The following is an 18,623-nucleotide window of genomic DNA, read 5'->3' as shown; positions in this document are numbered from 1 at the left end:
CCTCGGGTATAGTGTACTATTGCCGAAAAACGACAGAGTCCCTCGGGTATAGTGTACTATTGCCGAAAAACGACAGAGTCCCTCGGGTATAGTGTACTATTGCCGAAAAACGACAGAGTCCCTCGGGTATAGTGTACTATTGGCTGGAAGCTCGGTTTTTTTTCTAAGACCAGCAGGGGTATATGGTACTATATTCTGGTGGTCAGATCACCTCCAGGCACCAGGGGAGTGCTTTTCTGGGGGCAAACTGTGCACTGATGATGGGGGATTATTTCATTTTGCTCATTTTGGTGTTTTTTCACATTTTAACCCATTTTCACCCCTTTTGCTCACAACTTCATACTACGGCCCGGAAAAACGACAGAGTCCCTCGGGTATAGTGTACTATTGCCGAAAAACGACAGAGTCCCTCGGGTATAGTGTACTATTGCCGAAAAACGACAGAGTCCCTCGGGTATAGTGTACTATTGCCGAAAAACGACAGAGTCCCTCGGGTATAGTGTACTATTGCCGAAAAACGACAGAGTCCCTCGGGTATAGTGTACTATTGGCTGGAAGCTCGGTTTTTTTTCTAAGGCCAGCAGGGGTATATGGTACTATATTCTGGTGGTCAGATCACCTCCAGGCACCAGGGGAGTGCTTTTCTGGGGGCAAACTGTGCACTGATGATGGGGGATTATTTCATTTTGCTCATTTTGGTGTTTTTTCACATTTTAACCCATTTTCACCCCTTTTGCTCACATCTTCAAACTCGGGCCCTGATTACAAGTTCTGACCAAATGATGACAAACACGGTATTTATTATGTATTTTTTTCATTTTTTTTATTTTTCCAACTTATACATCCATCATTGGTGCCAGGCAGGTTGTGGAGAAAGCAGTGAAGAAAGGAGAGAGCCATCACAGAAAAGATGTCCATCCAGGGTCAAGGTACCCTGCACTTTTACATATCCAAATGACAGCATTTAAAGTTGTTTAGCGTATGGTATCTCTCGTTGCATGGAACCGCACAGAGGCCAACGCCACACTGACGGCACCTGTACTTTGTTTGCCGCCTGCCTTTGGTACGAGAGCGGTCAGAGCACACGGCGCAGTCTGGACGTCCCTCTGCTTGACAAAGCCAATGACGCTCTGTGAGTCTCTGTGGCATTTCACCCTCCGGTCTTGAGCGCCTTTCTTGTTTTTTGGAGTGATCAGCCAGTAATGCATCAATAATGTTCTGAATGTAAACCTTTAAAGGTTTGTGTGGGCCTGGAGTGGATTTGGTGTATATGATGTGTGAGTTGACAATACTTATGCTTATAATGGCATTGAATATGCGATGATACCATTTCCGGGACCTGTGTGGAAAGAGGTATGTCTTCATCCTCTGGTCAGCAGTGTCCACTCCACCCATGTAGGCGTTGTACTGGTCGACACATACAGGTCTTTTGATGTCACGGAAGCCAGTGTCATCTGTCTTGGATCGGATCCTCCTCTGAACACAATCATTTCCATGGACTGTGGACAACATGGTGAGACGTTTAGTATCGTGCCAAGCACAAGCCAGGAGTTTTCCCTTTCTGCAAAAAACTGGGTCATCTCCTTTTTTCAGCTGTAAGACACTTTTACCAAGGCATTTTGGCATCCCCAACCTGGTAATCCTTACCGTCCCACACAGTCCAGTTTCCAAATCTGCTAATTCATTTGCAATTACAGGCGAGGTATAGTAACTGTCCATGTAAATCTCGTGTCCTTTGCCCGTAAAGGGAGAAACCAACTCACGGACAACTGCGTGTGTTGCACTGATGTTGCTTGCATTATTTTTGTACTGTCCAGTGTGCATTGACCAGCGCAAAACATACCCTGAACAGCTTTCACTCAGGGCATACACTCTATAGCCATATTTGTCAGGTTTATTCGGAGAGTAACATTTTAGTGAAGATCTCCCCTTGAAAGCTATTGTCATTTCATCTAAAGAAAGCTCCTTGATTGGACTGTAAACTGCTGCAAATTTGGGAATAATCAAATCTATTATTGGGCGGACTTTGAACAGTTTATCGTGCCCGGGCTCGCCTGTTCTCACATAATCATTATTGTTGACAAAATGAAAGAACGAAAGAATGATTTCAAATCTGTTTCTTGACATTACATTTCCAAATCCAGGCGTTTGTGTAAGCCAAAATGTTCCCCAGTAATCCTCGATTTCAGGTTTCTCAACAAGGCCCATGGAGAGATGCAAAGCGAAGAAAGCTTTCATTTCGGTGACTGATACATCATACCACTCAAGAAATCTTGAATGTGGCTTCAGAATCATAGGTGCCATACACTGATGTGCATATCTATTTGTCTCATCAGTAATGAAAGTCCAAAACTGATCGGTCAGAAAGAGTGACAGAATATCAAATGGATTAGCATCCGTCAGATCCATCTCTCCTGTGTAGCCAACTGGGTCTTCAAAAGGTTTGATCCATGCCTCAAATACCTCGACCTCTCTCAGCATGTCCCAGCTCTCATCCACCGGGCAAGTTTTACTGCAGCCACTGGTTCCACTGGTTCCTCGCCTCCGTCTGTCCTTTGCACCTGTCCGTTGTTTCGAAGTCCCTTCATCTCCACTTGGAAATCCATCGTCACTCTCGGGGAGATAATACCCTTCAGAGTCAGAATCTGCTGTAAATTGCATGCCACGTGTACTTCCTCCAGCCATTTTTTTCCTTACCGGATCTGCCCTGGATCATACCTGGCTAATAAAGGGAAGTTGCACCGAACCGACCAATGACTGAAGTGATTCATTTTCTACTATTATTTCATTAATTTCCTTATACGGTAAAGTTGCATTTCTGCGACTTTGGCGCTTAAAGGGTTAATATCTAGTAATCGACCTTTAGCCTTTCCATGCAGTCTAACAGTGGTTGGATTTGAATGCATCCCTTCACAGGGACACAAACCTAAATCTAGCTCCTTAGACCACTCGGCCAGAATATCTAGTGGGGATCCAACACAAACTCAGAATGGCCAGATAGTGCTTCTTACCCAAAATGTTTTCATGCACTCAGTCAAATGCTTTGTTTGAAACAAAACAATATCTCAAATTTGAGAGCAAAATGAACTGTATTCAATATCAAGAAATACTTCTATTTAGCAAAAGCAAAATACAAATCACGAGATTTGTTGCACGTAGAGTGGGCTTCTTTCCATTACATGCAGAACCAAGCACTTTTAGATAGTAAAAATGCTTGCTTAAAAGCTGGTGCCCCAACTGAGCACTGTTCCTTAACCTCTCCAACATCCATGAGGCTTATGTTACACTTCAATCTTTTACACTTGATTCTTACATTTCCCATATGCTCTAGTGGTTAGGATTTCTGTCAACTGGAATTGAATCCTGTCAGCAACGTCTGTTTGGGAGCACAACTTTCAAGCTTTCGTTCCAATTTATAAACCAGCATGTTTCATTTCTCAGCATTTCTTTCAGATCAAGGGCATGTAGGAAATCCTGGGTTCAGTCCCCTGCAGCACCATTCAGTAGTCTGTTCATGGCACAAAGGGAAAGGTGTTGTCTCCAAACCTTGCTTGGAAAAAAATCATGACAGGCAGTAGATGGGGATGTAGCTCAGTGGTAGAGCAAAGTGCTTCTGTGCAAGATCCCAGTTCTGCATTACCTTTGAATCTAGATAACACATTTTGAAGCAATTTGAGTCATTTAGATGTATATAGCCCCGTAGGTATAATGCACTGGCCCCCTAAACCAGGTATTTTACGTTCAAGTCCCATCGAAGGAGAGCACTCAGCAGAGTGGCGCAGCGGAAGCGTGCTGGGCCCATAACCCAGAGGTCGATGGATCGAAACCATCCTCTGCTAGAATGTGTTTATTTGCACTGATGTTTTTTCTAATCAGGATTAACCAAGCTAGTCAGCAAAGTGTAGGTTTATTCTCAACTGATGCCGATATAGATGATTGAAGCTGAGTTTCAGCGCGAGCTCCCATTTCCACCTTCCATTTAATTGAGCAGTATTTTATTTAATCCATCCTACATTGTCATTTCTTTTTTGGGGGAAAAAATAGCTGAGAAGGAACTCTTTCAAGACTATGTTACTTCACAAGTAATCAAAGTCAACGCTATGTTTAAGTAACTCTCTTGTCTTTAAGATAATGGTCCAGCAATCAGCACCTAGTAAAATTGCATACTCATGCTGAACCAACAAGATGTAGGTCAAAAAAGGACTACGGTTACACATTTTGAAGCAATTTGAGTCTATTAGGTGTACAAAACCCCATAATTATAATGCATAGGACAATAGCCTCCAAAATCCCGTATTGTGGATTTCAGGTCCATGGTCTTATTGGCTGAACGACAAGCAACATACAAATCACGAGACTTTTTCCATTTAGAATGGGCTTCTTTCAATTACATGCAGAATCAAACACTTTTAGATTGGATTAAAAATGCTTGCTAACAAGCTGATTCCCCAAATATGCACTGTTTGGACTGTTCCTCAACTCTCAAACATCACTGAGGTCTACTTTATAATTCAATCAGTTGGTTTGTAATCCTTCCCATATGGTCTAGCGGTTAGGATTCCTGGTTCTCACCCAGGTGGCCCGGGTTCAACTCCTGGTATGGGAATATCCTGCTCTTGGAAGACTTGTATCCACATTACGCACAGGACATGTTGTGAAAACAAGTGTAAAAACCTTTAATTGGTGTCCAGCGAGGCATAGAAAAATATCACGCATTTGGGCGCAGCTTTAATATCTAGTAATCGACCTTTAGCTTTTCCATGCAGTCTAACAGTGGTTGGATTTGAATGCATCACTTCACAGGGACACGAACCTAAATCTAGCCCCTTAGACCACTCGGCCAGAATATCTAGTGGGGATCCAACACAAACTCAGAATGGCCAGATAGTGCTTCTTACCCAAAATGTTTTCATGCACTCAGTCAAATGCTTTGTTTGAAACAAAACAATATCTCAAATTTGAGAGCAAAATGAACTGTATTCAATATCAAGAAATACTTCTATTTAGCAAAAGCAAAATACAAATCACGAGATTTGTTGCACGTAGAGTGGGCTTCTTTCCATTACATGCAGAACCAAGCACTTTTAGATAGTAAAAATGCTTGCTTAAAAGCTGGTGCCCCAACTGAGCACTGTTCCTTAACCTCTCCAACATCCATGAGGCTTATGTTACACTTCAATCTTTTACACTTGATTCTTACATTTCCCATATGCTCTAGTGGTTAGGATTTCTGTCAACTGGAATTGAATCCTGTCAGCAACGTCTGTTTGGGAGGACAACTTTCAAGCTTTCGTTCCATTTTATAAACCAGCATGTTTCATTTCTCAGCATTTCTTTCAGATCAAGGGCATATAGGAAATCCTGGGTTCAGTCCCCTGCAGCACCATTCAGTAGTCTGTTCATGGCACAAAGGGAAAGGTGTTGTCTCCAAACCTTGCTTGGAAAAAAATCATGACAGGCAGTAGATGGGGATGTAGCTCAGTGGTAGAGCACAGTGCTTCTGTGCAAGATCCCAGTTCTGCATTACCTTTGAATCTAGATAACACATTTTGAAGCAATTTGAGTCATTTAGATGTATATAGCCCCGTAGATATAATGCACTGGCCCCCTAAACCAGGTATTTTAGGTTCAAGTCCCATCGAAGGAGAGCACTCAGCAGAGTGGCGCAGCGGAAGCGTGCTGGGCCCATAACCCAGAGGTTGATGGATCGAAACCATCCTCTGCTAGAATGTGTTTATTTGCACTGATGTTTTTTCTAATCAGGATTAACCAAGCTAGTCAGCAAAGTGTAGGTTTATTCTCAACTGATGCCGATATAGATGATTGAAGCTGAGTTTCAGCGCGAGCTCCCAGTTCCACCTTCCATTTAATTGAGCAGTATTTTATTTAATCCATCCTACATTGTCATTTCTTTTTTGGGGGAAAAAATAGCTGAGAAGGAACTCTTTCAAGACTATGTTACTTCACAAGTAATCAAAGTCAACGCTATGTTTAAGTAACTCTCTTGTCTTTAAGATAATGGTCCAGCAATCAGCACCTAGTAAAATTGCATACTCATGCTGAACCAACAAGATGTAGGTTAAAAAAGGACTATGGTTACACATTTTGAAGCAATTTGAGTCTATTAGGTGTACAAAACCCCATAATTATAATGCACAGGACAATAGCCTCCAAAATCCCGTATTGTGGATTTCAGGTCCATGGTCTTATTGGCTGAACGACAAGCAACATACAAATCACGAGACTTTTTCCATTTAGAATGGGCTTCTTTCAATTACATGCAGAATCAAACACTTTTAGATTGGATTAAAAATGCTTGCTAACAAGCTGATTCCCCAAATATGCACTGTTTGGACTGTTCCTCAACTCTCAAACATCACTGAGGTCTACTTTATAATTCAATCAGTTGGTTTGTAATCCTTCCCATATGGTCTAGCGGTTAGGATTCCTGGTTCTCACCCAGGTAGCCCGGGTTCAACTCCCGGTATGGGAATATCCTGCTCTTGGAAGACTTGTATCCACATTACGCACAGGACATGTTGTGAAAACAAGTGTAAAAACCTTTAATTGGTGTCCAGCGAGGCATAGAAAAATATCACGCATTTGGGCGCAGCTTTAATATCTAGTAATCGACCTTTAGCCTTTCCATGCAGTCTAACAGTGGTTGGATTTGAATGCATCCCTTCACAGGGGCACGAACCTAAATCTAGCTCCTTAGACCACTCGGCCAGAATATCTAGTGGGGATCCAACACAAACTCAGAATGGCCAGATAGTGCTTCTTACCCAAAATGTTTTCATGCACTCAGTCAAATGCTTTGTTTGAAACAAAACAATATCTCAAATTTGAGAGCAAAATGAACTGTATTCAATATCAAGAAATACTTCTATTTAGCAAAAGCAAAATACAAATCACGAGATTTGTTGCACGTAGAGTGGGCTTCTTTCCATTACATGCAGAACCAAGCACTTTTAGATAGTAAAAATGCTTGCTTAAAAGCTGGTGCCCCAACTGAGCACTGTTCCTTAACCTCTCCAACATCCATGAGGCTTATGTTACACTTCAATCTTTTACACTTGATTCTTACATTTCCCATATGCTCTAGTGGTTAGGATTTCTGTCAACTGGAATTGAATCCTGTCAGCAACGTCTGTTTGGGAGCACAACTTTCAAGCTTTCGTTCCATTTTATAAACCAGCATGTTTCATTTCTCAGCATTTCTTTCAGATCAAGGGCATGTAGGAAATCCTGGGTTCAGTCCCCTGCAGCACCATTCAGTAGTCTGTTCATGGCACAAAGGGAAAGGTGTTGTCTCCAAACCTTGCTTGGAAAAAAATCATGACAGGCAGTAGATGGGGATGTAGTTCAGTGGTAGAGCTCAGTGCTTCTGTGCAAGATCCCAGTTCTGCATTACCTTTGAATCTAGATAACACATTTTGAAGCAATTTGAGTCATTTAGATCTATATAGCCCCGTAGGTATAATGCACTGGCCCCCTAAACCAGGTATTTTACGTTCAAGTCCCATCGAAGGAGAGCACTCAGCAGAGTGGCGCAGCGGAAGCGTGCTGGGCCCATAACCCAGAGGTCGATGGATCGAAACCATCCTCTGCTAGAATGTGTTTGTTTGCACTGATGTTTTTTCTAATCAGGATTAACCAAGCTAGTCAGCAAAGTGTAGGTTTATTCTCAACTGATGCCGATATAGATGATTGAAGCTGAGTTTCAGCGCGAGCTCCCAGTTCCACCTTCCATTTAATTGAGCAGTATTTTATTTAATCCATCCTACATTGTCATTTCGTTTTTGGGGGAAAAAATAGCTGAGAAGGAACTCTTTCAAGACTATGTTACTTCACAAGTAATCAAAGTCAACGCTATGTTTAAGTAACTCTCTTGTCTTTAAGATAATGGTCCAGCAATCACCACCTAGTAAAATTGCATACTCATGCTGAACCAACAAGATGTAGGTCAAAAAAGGACTATGGTTACACATTTTGAAGCAATTTGAGTCTATTAGGTGTACAAAACCCCATAATTATAATGCACAGGACAATAGCCTCCAAAATCCCGTATTGTGGATTTCAGGTCCATGGTCTTATTGGCTGAACGACAAGCAACATACAAATCACGAGACTTTTTCCATTTAGAATGGGCTTCTTTCAATTACATGCAGAATCAAACACTTTTAGATTGGATTAAAAATGCTTGCTAACAAGCTGATTCCCCAAATATGCACTGTTTGGACTGTTCCTCAACTCTCAAACATCACTGAGGTCTACTTTATAATTCAATCAGTTGGTTTGTAATCCTTCCCATATGGTCTAGCGGTTAGGATTCCTGGTTCTCACCCAGGTGGCCCGGGTTCAACTCCCGGTATGGGAATATCCTGCTCTTGGAAGACTTGTATCCACATTACGCACAGGACATGTTGTGAAAACAAGTGTAAAAACCTTTAATTGGTGTCCAGCGAGGCATAGAAAAATATCACGCATTTGGGCGCAGCTTTAATATCTAGTAATCGACCTTTAGCCTTTCCATGCAGTCTAACAGTGGTTGGATTTGAATGCATCCCTTCACAGGGACACGAACCTAAATCTAGCTCCTTAGACCACTCGGCCAGAATATCTAGTGGTGATCCAACACAAACTCAGAATGGCCAGATAGTGCTTCTTACCCAAAATGTTTTCATGCACTCAGTCAAATGCTTTGTTTGAAACAAAACAATATCTCAAATTTGAGAGCAAAATGAACTGTATTCAATATCAAGAAATACTTCTATTTAGCAAAAGCAAAATACAAATCACGAGATTTGTTGCACGTAGAGTGGGCTTCTTTCCATTACATGCAGAACCAAGCACTTTTAGATAGTAAAAATGCTTGCTTAAAAGCTGGTGCCCCAACTGAGCACTGTTCCTTAACCTCTCCAACATCCATGAGGCTTATGTTACACTTCAATCTTTTACACTTGATTCTTACATTTCCCATATGCTCTAGTGGTTAGGATTTCTGTCAACTGGAATTGAATCCTGTCAGCAACGTCTGTTTGGGAGCACAACTTTCAAGCTTTCGTTCCATTTTATAAACCAGCATGTTTCATTTCTCAGCATTTCTTTCAGATCAAGGGCATGTAGGAAATCCTGGGTTCAGTCCCCTGCAGCACCATTCAGTAGTCTGTTCATGGCACAAAGGGAAAGGTGTTGTCTCCAAACCTTGCTTGGAAAAAAATCATGACAGGCAGTAGATGGGGATGTAGCTCAGTGGTAGAGCAAAGTGCTTCTGTGCAAGATCCCAGTTCTGCATTACCTTTGAATCTAGATAACACATTTTGAAGCAATTTGAGTCATTTAGATGTATATAGCCCCGTACGTATAATGCACTGGCCCCCTAAACCAGGTATTTTACGTTCAAGTCCAATCGAAGGAGAGCACTCAGCAGAGTGGCGCAGCGGAAGCGTGCTGGGCCCATAACCCAGAGGTCGATGGATCGAAACCATCCTCTGCTAGAATGTGTTTATTTGCACTGATGTTTTTTCTAATCAGGATTAACCAAGCTAGTCAGCAAAGTGTAGGTTTATTCTCAACTGATGCCGATATAGATGATTGAAGCTGAGTTTCAGCGCGAGCTCCCAGTTCCACCTTCCATTTAATCGAGCAGTATTTTATTTAATCCATCCTACATTGTCATTTCTTTTTTGGGGGAAAAAATAGCTGAGAAGGAACTCTTTCAAGACTATGTTACTTCACAAGTAATCAAAGTCAACGCTATGTTTAAGTAACTCTCTTGTCTTTAAGATAATGGTCCAGCAATCAGCACCTAGTAAAATTGCATACTCATGCTGAACCAACAAGATGTAGGTCAAAAAAGGACTATGGTTACACATTTTGAAGCAATTTGAGTCTATTAGGTGTACAAAACCCCATAATTATAATGCACAGGACAATAGCCTCCAAAATCCCGTATTGTGGATTTCAGGTCCATGGTCTTATTGGCTGAACGACAAGCAACATACAAATCACGAGACTTTTTCCATTTAGAATGGGCTTCTTTCAATTACATGCAGAATCAAACACTTTTAGATTGGATTAAAAATGCTTGCTAACAAGCTGATTCCCCAAATATGCACTGTTTGGACTGTTCCTCAACTCTCAAACATCACTGAGGTCTACTTTATAATTCAATCAGTTGGTTTGTAATCCTTCCCCTATGGTCTAGCGGTTAGGATTCCTGGTTCTCACCCAGGTGGCCCGGGTTCAACTCCTGGTATGGGAATATCCTGCTCTTGGAAGACTTGTATCCACATTACGCACAGGACATGTTGTGAAAACAAGTGTAAAAACCTTTAATTGGTGTCCAGCGAGGCATAGAAAAATATCACGCATTTGGGCGCAGCTTTAATATCTAGTAATCGACCTTTAGCTTTTCCATGCAGTCTAACAGTGGTTGGATTTGAATGCATCACTTCACAGGGACACGAACCTAAATCTAGCCCCTTAGACCACTCGGCCAGAATATCTAGTGGGGATCCAACACAAACTCAGAATGGCCAGATAGTGCTTCTTACCCAAAATGTTTTCATGCACTCAGTCAAATGCTTTGTTTGAAACAAAACAATATCTCAAATTTGAGAGCAAAATGAACTGTATTCAATATCAAGAAATACTTCTATTTAGCAAAAGCAAAATACAAATCACGAGATTTGTTGCACGTAGAGTGGGCTTCTTTCCATTACATGCAGAACCAAGCACTTTTAGATAGTAAAAATGCTTGCTTAAAAGCTGGTGCCCCAACTGAGCACTGTTCCTTAACCTCTCCAACATCCATGAGGCTTATGTTACACTTCAATCTTTTACACTTGATTCTTACATTTCCCATATGCTCTAGTGGTTAGGATTTCTGTCAACTGGAATTGAATCCTGTCAGCAACGTCTGTTTGGGAGCACAACTTTCAAGCTTTCGTTCCATTTTATAAACCAGCATGTTTCATTTCTCAGCATTTCTTTCAGATCAAGGGCATGTAGGAAATCCTGGGTTCAGTCCCCTGCAGCACCATTCAGTAGTCTGTTCATGGCACAAAGGGAAAGGTGTTGTCTCCAAACCTTGCTTGGAAAAAAATCATGACAGGCAGTAGATGGGGATGTAGCTCAGTGGTAGAGCAAAGTGCTTCTGTGCAAGATCCCAGTTCTGCATTACCTTTGAATCTAGATAACACATTTTGAAGCAATTTGAGTCATTTAGATGTATATAGCCCCGTACGTATAATGCACTGGCCCCCTAAACCAGGTATTTTACGTTCAAGTCCCATCGAAGGAGAGCACTCAGCAGAGTGGCGCAGCGGAAGCGTGCTGGGCCCATAACCCAGAGGTCGATGGATCGAAATCATCCTCTGCTAGAATGTGTTTATTTGCACTGATGTTTTTTCTAATCAGGATTAACCAAGCTAGTCAGCAAAGTGTAGGTTTATTCTCAACTGATGCCGATATAGATGATTGAAGCTGAGTTTCAGCGCGAGCTCCCAGTTCCACCTTCCATTTAATTGAGCAGTATTTTATTTAATCCATCCTACATTGTCATTTCTTTTTTGGGGGAAAAAATAGCTGAGAAGGAACTCTTTCAAGACTATGTTACTTCACAAGTAATCAAAGTCAACGCTATGTTTAAGTAACTCTCTTGTCTTTAAGATAATGGTCCAGCAATCAGCACCTAGTAAAATTGCATACTCATGCTGAACCAACAAGATGTAGGTCAAAAAAGGACTATGGTTACACATTTTGAAGCAATTTGAGTCTATTAGGTGTACAAAACCCCATAATTATAATGCACAGGACAATAGCCTCCAAAATCCCGTATTGTGGATTTCAGGTCCATGGTCTTATTGGCTGAACGACAAGCAACATACAAATCACGAGACTTTTTCCATTTAGAATGGGCTTCTTTCAATTACATGCAGAATCAAACACTTTTAGATTGGATTAAAAATGCTTGCTAACAAGCTGATTCCCCAAATATGCACTGTTTGGACTGTTCCTCAACTCTCAAACATCACTGAGGTCTACTTTATAATTCAATCAGTTGGTTTGTAATCCTTCCCCTATGGTCTAGCGGTTAGGATTCCTGGTTCTCACCCAGGTGGCCCGGGTTCAACTCCTGGTATGGGAATATCCTGCTCTTGGAAGACTTGTATCCACATTACGCACAGGACATGTTGTGAAAACAAGTGTAAAAACCTTTAATTGGTGTCCAGCGAGGCATAGAAAAATATCACGCATTTGGGCGCAGCTTTAATATCTAGTAATCGACCTTTAGCTTTTCCATGCAGTCTAACAGTGGTTGGATTTGAATGCATCACTTCACAGGGACACGAACCTAAATCTAGCCCCTTAGACCACTCGGCCAGAATATCTAGTGGGGATCCAACACAAACTCAGAATGGCCAGATAGTGCTTCTTACCCAAAATGTTTTCATGCACTCAGTCAAATGCTTTGTTTGAAACAAAACAATATCTCAAATTTGAGAGCAAAATGAACTGTATTCAATATCAAGAAATACTTCTATTTAGCAAAAGCAAAATACAAATCACGAGATTTGTTGCACGTAGAGTGGGCTTCTTTCCATTACATGCAGAACCAAGCACTTTTAGATAGTAAAAATGCTTGCTTAAAAGCTGGTGCCCCAACTGAGCACTGTTCCTTAACCTCTCCAACATCCATGAGGCTTATGTTACACTTCAATCTTTTACACTTGATTCTTACATTTCCCATATGCTCTAGTGGTTAGGATTTCTGTCAACTGGAATTGAATCCTGTCAGCAACGTCTGTTTGGGAGCACAACTTTCAAGCTTTCGTTCCATTTTATAAACCAGCATGTTTCATTTCTCAGCATTTCTTTCAGATCAAGGGCATGTAGGAAATCCTGGGTTCAGTCCCCTGCAGCACCATTCAGTAGTCTGTTCATGGCACAAAGGGAAAGGTGTTGTCTCCAAACCTTGCTTGGAAAAAAATCATGACAGGCAGTAGATGGGGATGTAGCTCAGTGGTAGAGCAAAGTGCTTCTGTGCAAGATCCCAGTTCTGCATTACCTTTGAATCTAGATAACGCAATTTGAGTCATTTAGATGTATATAGCCCCGTACGTATAATGCACTGGCCCCCTAAACCAGGTATTTTACGTTCAAGTCCCATCGAAGGAGAGCACTCAGCAGAGTGGCGCAGCGGAAGCGTGCTGGGCCCATAACCCAGAGGTCGATGGATCGAAATCATCCTCTGCTAGAATGTGTTTATTTGCACTGATGTTTTTTCTAATCAGGATTAACCAAGCTAGTCAGCAAAGTGTAGGTTTATTCTCAACTGATGCCGATATAGATGATTGAAGCTGAGTTTCAGCGCGAGCTCCCAGTTCCACCTTCCATTTAATTGAGCAGTATTTTATTTAATCCATCCTACATTGTCATTTCTTTTTTGGGGGGAAAAATAGCTGAGAAGGAACTCTTTCAAGACTATGTTACTTCACAAGTAATCAAAGTCAACGCTATGTTTAAGTAACTCTCTTGTCTTTAAGATAATGGTCCAGCAATCAGCACCTAGTAAAATTGCATACTCATGCTGAACCAACAAGATGTAGGTCAAAAAAGGACTATGGTTACACATTTTGAAGCAATTTGAGTCTATTAGGTGTACAAAACCCCATAATTATAATGCACAGGACAATAGCCTCCAAAATCCCGTATTGTGGATTTCAGGTCCATGGTCTTATTGGCTGAACGACAAGCAACATACAAATCACGAGACTTTTTCCATTTAGAATGGGCTTCTTTCAATTACATGCAGAATCAAACACTTTTAGATTGGATTAAAAATGCTTGCTAACAAGCTGATTCCCCAAATATGCACTGTTTGGACTGTTCCTCAACTCTCAAACATCACTGAGGTCTACTTTATAATTCAATCAGTTGGTTTGTAATCCTTCCCATATGGTCTAGCGGTTAGGATTCCTGGTTCTCACCCAGGTGGCCCGGGTTCAACTCCCGGTATGGGAATATCCTGCTCTTGGAAGACTTGTATCCACATTACGCACAGGACATGTTGTGAAAACAAGTGTAAAAACCGTTAATTGGTGTCCAGCGAGGCATAGAAAAATATCACGCATTTGGGCGCAGCTTTAATATCTAGTAATAGACCTTTAGCTTTTCCATGCAGTCTAACAGTGGTTGGATTTGAATGCATCCCTTCACAGGGACACGAACCTAAATCTAGCTCCTTAGACCACTCGGCCAGAATATCTAGTGGGGATCCAACACAAACTCAGAATGGCCAGATAGTGCTTCTTACCCAAAATGTTTTCATGCACTCAGTCAAATGCTTTGTTTGAAACAAAACAATATCTCAAATTTGAGAGCAAAATGAACTGTATTCAATATCAAGAAATACTTCTATTTAGCAAAAGCAAAATACAAATCACGAGATTTGTTGCACGTAGAGTGGGCTTCTTTCCATTACATGCAGAACCAAGCACTTTTAGATAGTAAAAATGCTTGCTTAAAAGCTGGTGCCCCAACTGAGCACTGTTCCTTAACCTCTCCAACAGCCATGAGGCTTATGTTACACTTCAATCTTTTACACTTGATTCTTACATTTCCCATATGCTCTAGTGGTTAGGATTTCTGTCCACTGGAATTGAATCCTGTCAGCAACGTCTGTTTGGGAGCACAACTTTCAAGCTTTCGTTCCATTTTATAAACCAGCATGTTTCATTTCTCAGCATTTCTTTCAGATCAAGGGCATGTAGGAAATCCTGGGTTCAGTCCCCTGCAGCACCATTCAGTAGTCTGTTCATGGCACAAAGGGAAAGGTGTTGTCTCCAAACCTTGCTTGGAAAAAAATCATGACAGGCAGTAGATGGGGATGTAGTTCAGTGGTAGAGCAAAGTGCTTCTGTGCAAGATCCCAGTTCTGCATTACCTTTGAATCTAGATAACACATTTTGAAGCAATTTGAGTCATTTAGATGTATATAGCCCCGTACGTATAATGCAATGGCCCCCTAAACCAGGTATTTTACGTTCAAGTCCCATCGAAAGAGAGCACTCAGCAGAGTGGCGCAGCGGAAGCGTGCTGGGCCCATAACCCAGAGGTCGATGGATCGAAACCATCCTCTGCTAGAATGTGTTTATTTGCACTGATGTTTTTTCTAATCAGGATTAACCAAGCTAGTCAGCAAAGTGTAGGTTTATTCTCAACTGATGCCGATATAGATGATGGAAGCTGAGTTTCAGCGCGAGCTCCCAGTTCCACCTTCCATTTAATTGAGCAGTATTTTATTTAATCCATCCTACATTGTCATTTCTTTTTTGGGGGAAAAAATAGCTGAGAAGGAACTCTTTCAAGACTATGTTACTTCACAAGTAATCAAAGTCAACGCTATGTTTAAGTAACTCTCTTGTCTTTAAGATAATGGTCCAGCAATCAGCACCTAGTAAAATTGCATACTCATGCTGAACCAACAAGATGTAGGTCAAAAAAGGACTATGGTTACACATTTTGAAGCAATTTGACTCTATTAGGTGTACAAAACCCCATAATTATAATGCACAGGACAATAGCCTCCAAAATCCCGTATTGTGGATTTCAGGTCCATGGTCTTATTGGCTGAACGACAAGCAACATACAAATCACGAGACTTTTTCCATTTAGAATGGGCTTCTTTCAATTACATGCAGAATCAAACACTTTTAGATTGGATTAAAAATGCTTGCTAACAAGCTGATTCCCCAAATATGCACTGTTTGGACTGTTCCTCAACTCTCAAACATCACTGAGGTCTACTTTATAATTCAATCAGTTGGTTTGTAATCCTTCCCATATGGTCTAGCGGTTAGGATTCCTGGTTCTCACCCAGGTGGCCCGGGTTCAACTCCCGGTATGGGAATATCCTGCTCTTGGAAGACTTGTATCCACATTACGCACAGGACATGTTGTGAAAACAAGTGTAAAAACCTTTAATTGGTGTCTAGCGAGGCATAGAAAAATATCACGCATTTGGGCGCAGCTTTAATATCTAGTAATCGACCTTTATCTTTTCCATGCAGTCTAACAGTGGTTGGATTTGAATGCATCCCTTCACAGGGACACGAACCTAAATCTAGCTCCTTAGACCACTCGGCCAGAATATCTAGTGGGGATCTAACACAAACTCAGAATGGCCAGATAGTGCTTCTTACCCAAAATGTTTTCATGCACTCAGTCAAATGCTTTATTTGAAACAAAACAATATCTCAAATTTGAGAGCAAAATGAACTGTATTCAATATCAAGAAATACTTATATTTAGCAAAAGCAAAATACAAATCACGAGATTTGTTGCACGTAGAGTGGGCTTCTTTCCATTACATGCAGAACCAAGCACTTTTAGATAGTAAAAATGCTTGCTTAAAAGCTGGTGCCCCAACTGAGCACTGTTCCTTAACCTCTCCAACATCCATGAGGCTTATGTTACACTTCAATCTTTTACACTTGATTCTTACATTTCCCATATGCTCTAGTGGTTAGGATTTCTGTCAACTGGAATTGAATCCTGTCAGCAACGTCTGTTTGGGAGCACAACTTTCAAGCTTTCGTTCCATTTTATAAACCAGCATGTTTCATTTCTCAGCATTTCTTTCAGATCAAGGGCATGTAGGAAATCCTGGGTTCAGTCCCCTGCAGCGCCATTCAGTAGTCTGTTCATGGCACAAAGGGAAAGGTGTTGTCTCCAAACCTTGCTTGGAAAAAAATCATGACAGGCAGTAGATGGGGATGTAGCTCAGTGGTAGAGCACAGCGCTTCTGTGCAAGATCCCAGTTCTGCATTACCTTTGAATCTAGATAACACATTTTGAAGCAATTTGAGTCATTTAGATGTATATAGCCCCGTAGGTATAATGCACTGGCCCCCTAAACCAGGTATTTTAGGTTCAAGTCCCATCGAAGGAGAGCACTCAGCAGAGTTGCGCAGCGGAAGCGTGCTGGGCCCATAACCCAGAGGTCGATGGATAGAAACCATCCTCTGCTATAATGTGTTACTTTGCATTGATGGCTTTTCTAATCAGGATTAACCAAGCTAGTCAGCAAAGTGTAGGTTTATTCTCAACTGATGCCGATATAGATGATGGAAGCTGAGTTTCAGCACGAGCTCCCAGTTCCACCTTCCATTTAATCGAGCAGCACTTTTATATAACCCTTTAGGCGCCAGAGATTATGGATGAAATAAATGTATAAATAAAAAACTTCCTGAGATACAGAGAACTGAAGCCGGGGCACAGCTCTGGGTCGGCAGTGCCCCTGGAGGCCCGTAGAAGCTCCACACTCCAGTTGATTCTTGGATAAAAGGGCACCCAGCCGGTCTCGAACTCGCGTGAGGCGGAGCAGGGATCATCCACCCCGCACACGGCCAGACTTTGCCCGGCCAGGGAGCACCTTCTGCGGGTCGGAGGCTCCGGGTCGGAGCCCCTGGAGCCTGGAGCCCTCACCGGGCCCCGAACTCGGCTGCCGGAGGCAGTGCAGTGCCTCATGGATAAAAGGGCACCCAGCCGGTCTCGAACTCGCGTGAGGCGGAGCAGGGATCATCCACCCCGCACACGGCCAGACTTTGCCCGGCCAGGGAGCACCTTCTGCGGGTCGGAGGCTCCGGGTCGGAGCCCCTGGAGCCTGGAGCCCTCACCGGGCCCCGAACTCGGCTGCCGGAGGCAGTGCAGTGCCTCATGGATAAAAGGGCACCCAGCCGGTCTCGAACTCGCGTGAGGCGGAGCAGGGATCATCCACCCCGCACACGACCAGACTTTGCCCGGCCAGGGAGCACCTTCTGCGGGTCGGAGGCTCCGGGTCGGAGCCCCTGGAGCCTGGAGCCCTCACCGGGCCCCGAACTCGGCTGCCGGAGGCAGTGCAGTGCCTCATGGATAAAAGGGCACCCAGCCGGTCTCGAACTCGCGTGAGGCGGAGCAGGGATCATCCACCCCGCACACGACCAGACTTTGCCCGGGGAAGGGCCACTCTGGCTGGGCATGGCCCCCACTGAGCACCCCCTGGAACCCCTGGAGCCCCTGGAGCACCTCCAGAGCCACCCCCCACTCCTCCAGACTCTGCCCGGGGAAGGGCCACTCTGGCTGGGCATGGCCTCCACTGAGCACCCCCTGGAGCCCCCGGAGCACCTCCAGAGCCACCCCCCACTCCCCCAGACTCACCCCGGGGAAGGGACACTCTGGCTGGGCATGGCCTCCGCCGAGCACCCCCTGGAGCCCCCGGAGCACCCCCAGAGCCACCCCCCACTCTCCCCAGACTCTGCCCGGGGAAGGGCCACTCTGGCTGGGCATGGCCTCCACTGAGCACCCCCTGGAACCCCTGGAGCCCCCGGAGCAGCTCCAGAGCCACCCCCCACTCTCCCCAGACTCTTCCCGGGGAAGGGACACTCTGGCCGGGCATGGCCTCCGCCGAGCACCCCCTGGAACCCCCGGAGCCCCTCCAGGGCCACCCCCCACTCCTCCAGACTCACCCCGGGGAAGGGCCACTCTGGCTGGGCATGGCCTCCACTGAGCACCCCCTGGAACCCCTGGAACCCCCGGAGGCCCTCCAGAGCCACCCCCCACTCTCCCCAGACTCAC

General features: G+C 43.5%; 5 non-coding genes across 5 annotated transcripts; all 5 read left to right on the top strand.

Moving 5' to 3' along the window:
* Window positions 1-4,534: 4,534 nt before the first annotated feature.
* trnae-cuc (transfer RNA glutamic acid (anticodon CUC)) lies at window positions 4,535-4,606 on the top strand. Its single transcript has one exon. It is a non-coding gene; the product is annotated as a tRNA-Glu (tRNA).
* Window positions 4,607-6,421: 1,815 nt separating this feature from the next.
* On the top strand, window positions 6,422-6,493 carry trnae-cuc (transfer RNA glutamic acid (anticodon CUC)). Its single transcript has one exon. It is a non-coding gene; the product is annotated as a tRNA-Glu (tRNA).
* A 1,815-nt stretch (window positions 6,494-8,308) lies between these two features.
* Window positions 8,309-8,380, top strand: trnae-cuc (transfer RNA glutamic acid (anticodon CUC)). The gene has a single exon. It is a non-coding gene; the product is annotated as a tRNA-Glu (tRNA).
* A 5,579-nt stretch (window positions 8,381-13,959) lies between these two features.
* trnae-cuc (transfer RNA glutamic acid (anticodon CUC)) lies at window positions 13,960-14,031 on the top strand. Its single transcript has one exon. It is a non-coding gene; the product is annotated as a tRNA-Glu (tRNA).
* A 1,815-nt stretch (window positions 14,032-15,846) lies between these two features.
* On the top strand, window positions 15,847-15,918 carry trnae-cuc (transfer RNA glutamic acid (anticodon CUC)). The gene has a single exon. It is a non-coding gene; the product is annotated as a tRNA-Glu (tRNA).
* The last annotated feature ends 2,705 nt before the right edge of the window (window positions 15,919-18,623 follow it).

This window comes from Eucyclogobius newberryi, unplaced genomic scaffold (assembly GCF_026437365.1).
Source record: "Eucyclogobius newberryi isolate DKJ021-1_F unplaced genomic scaffold, fEucNew1.0.hap1 SCAF_29, whole genome shotgun sequence".
Classification (NCBI taxonomy): domain Eukaryota; kingdom Metazoa; phylum Chordata; class Actinopteri; order Gobiiformes; family Gobiidae; genus Eucyclogobius; species Eucyclogobius newberryi.
The sequence above is the reverse complement of the archived record's forward strand: the minus strand, read 5'-3'. Positions and strand labels throughout refer to the sequence as shown.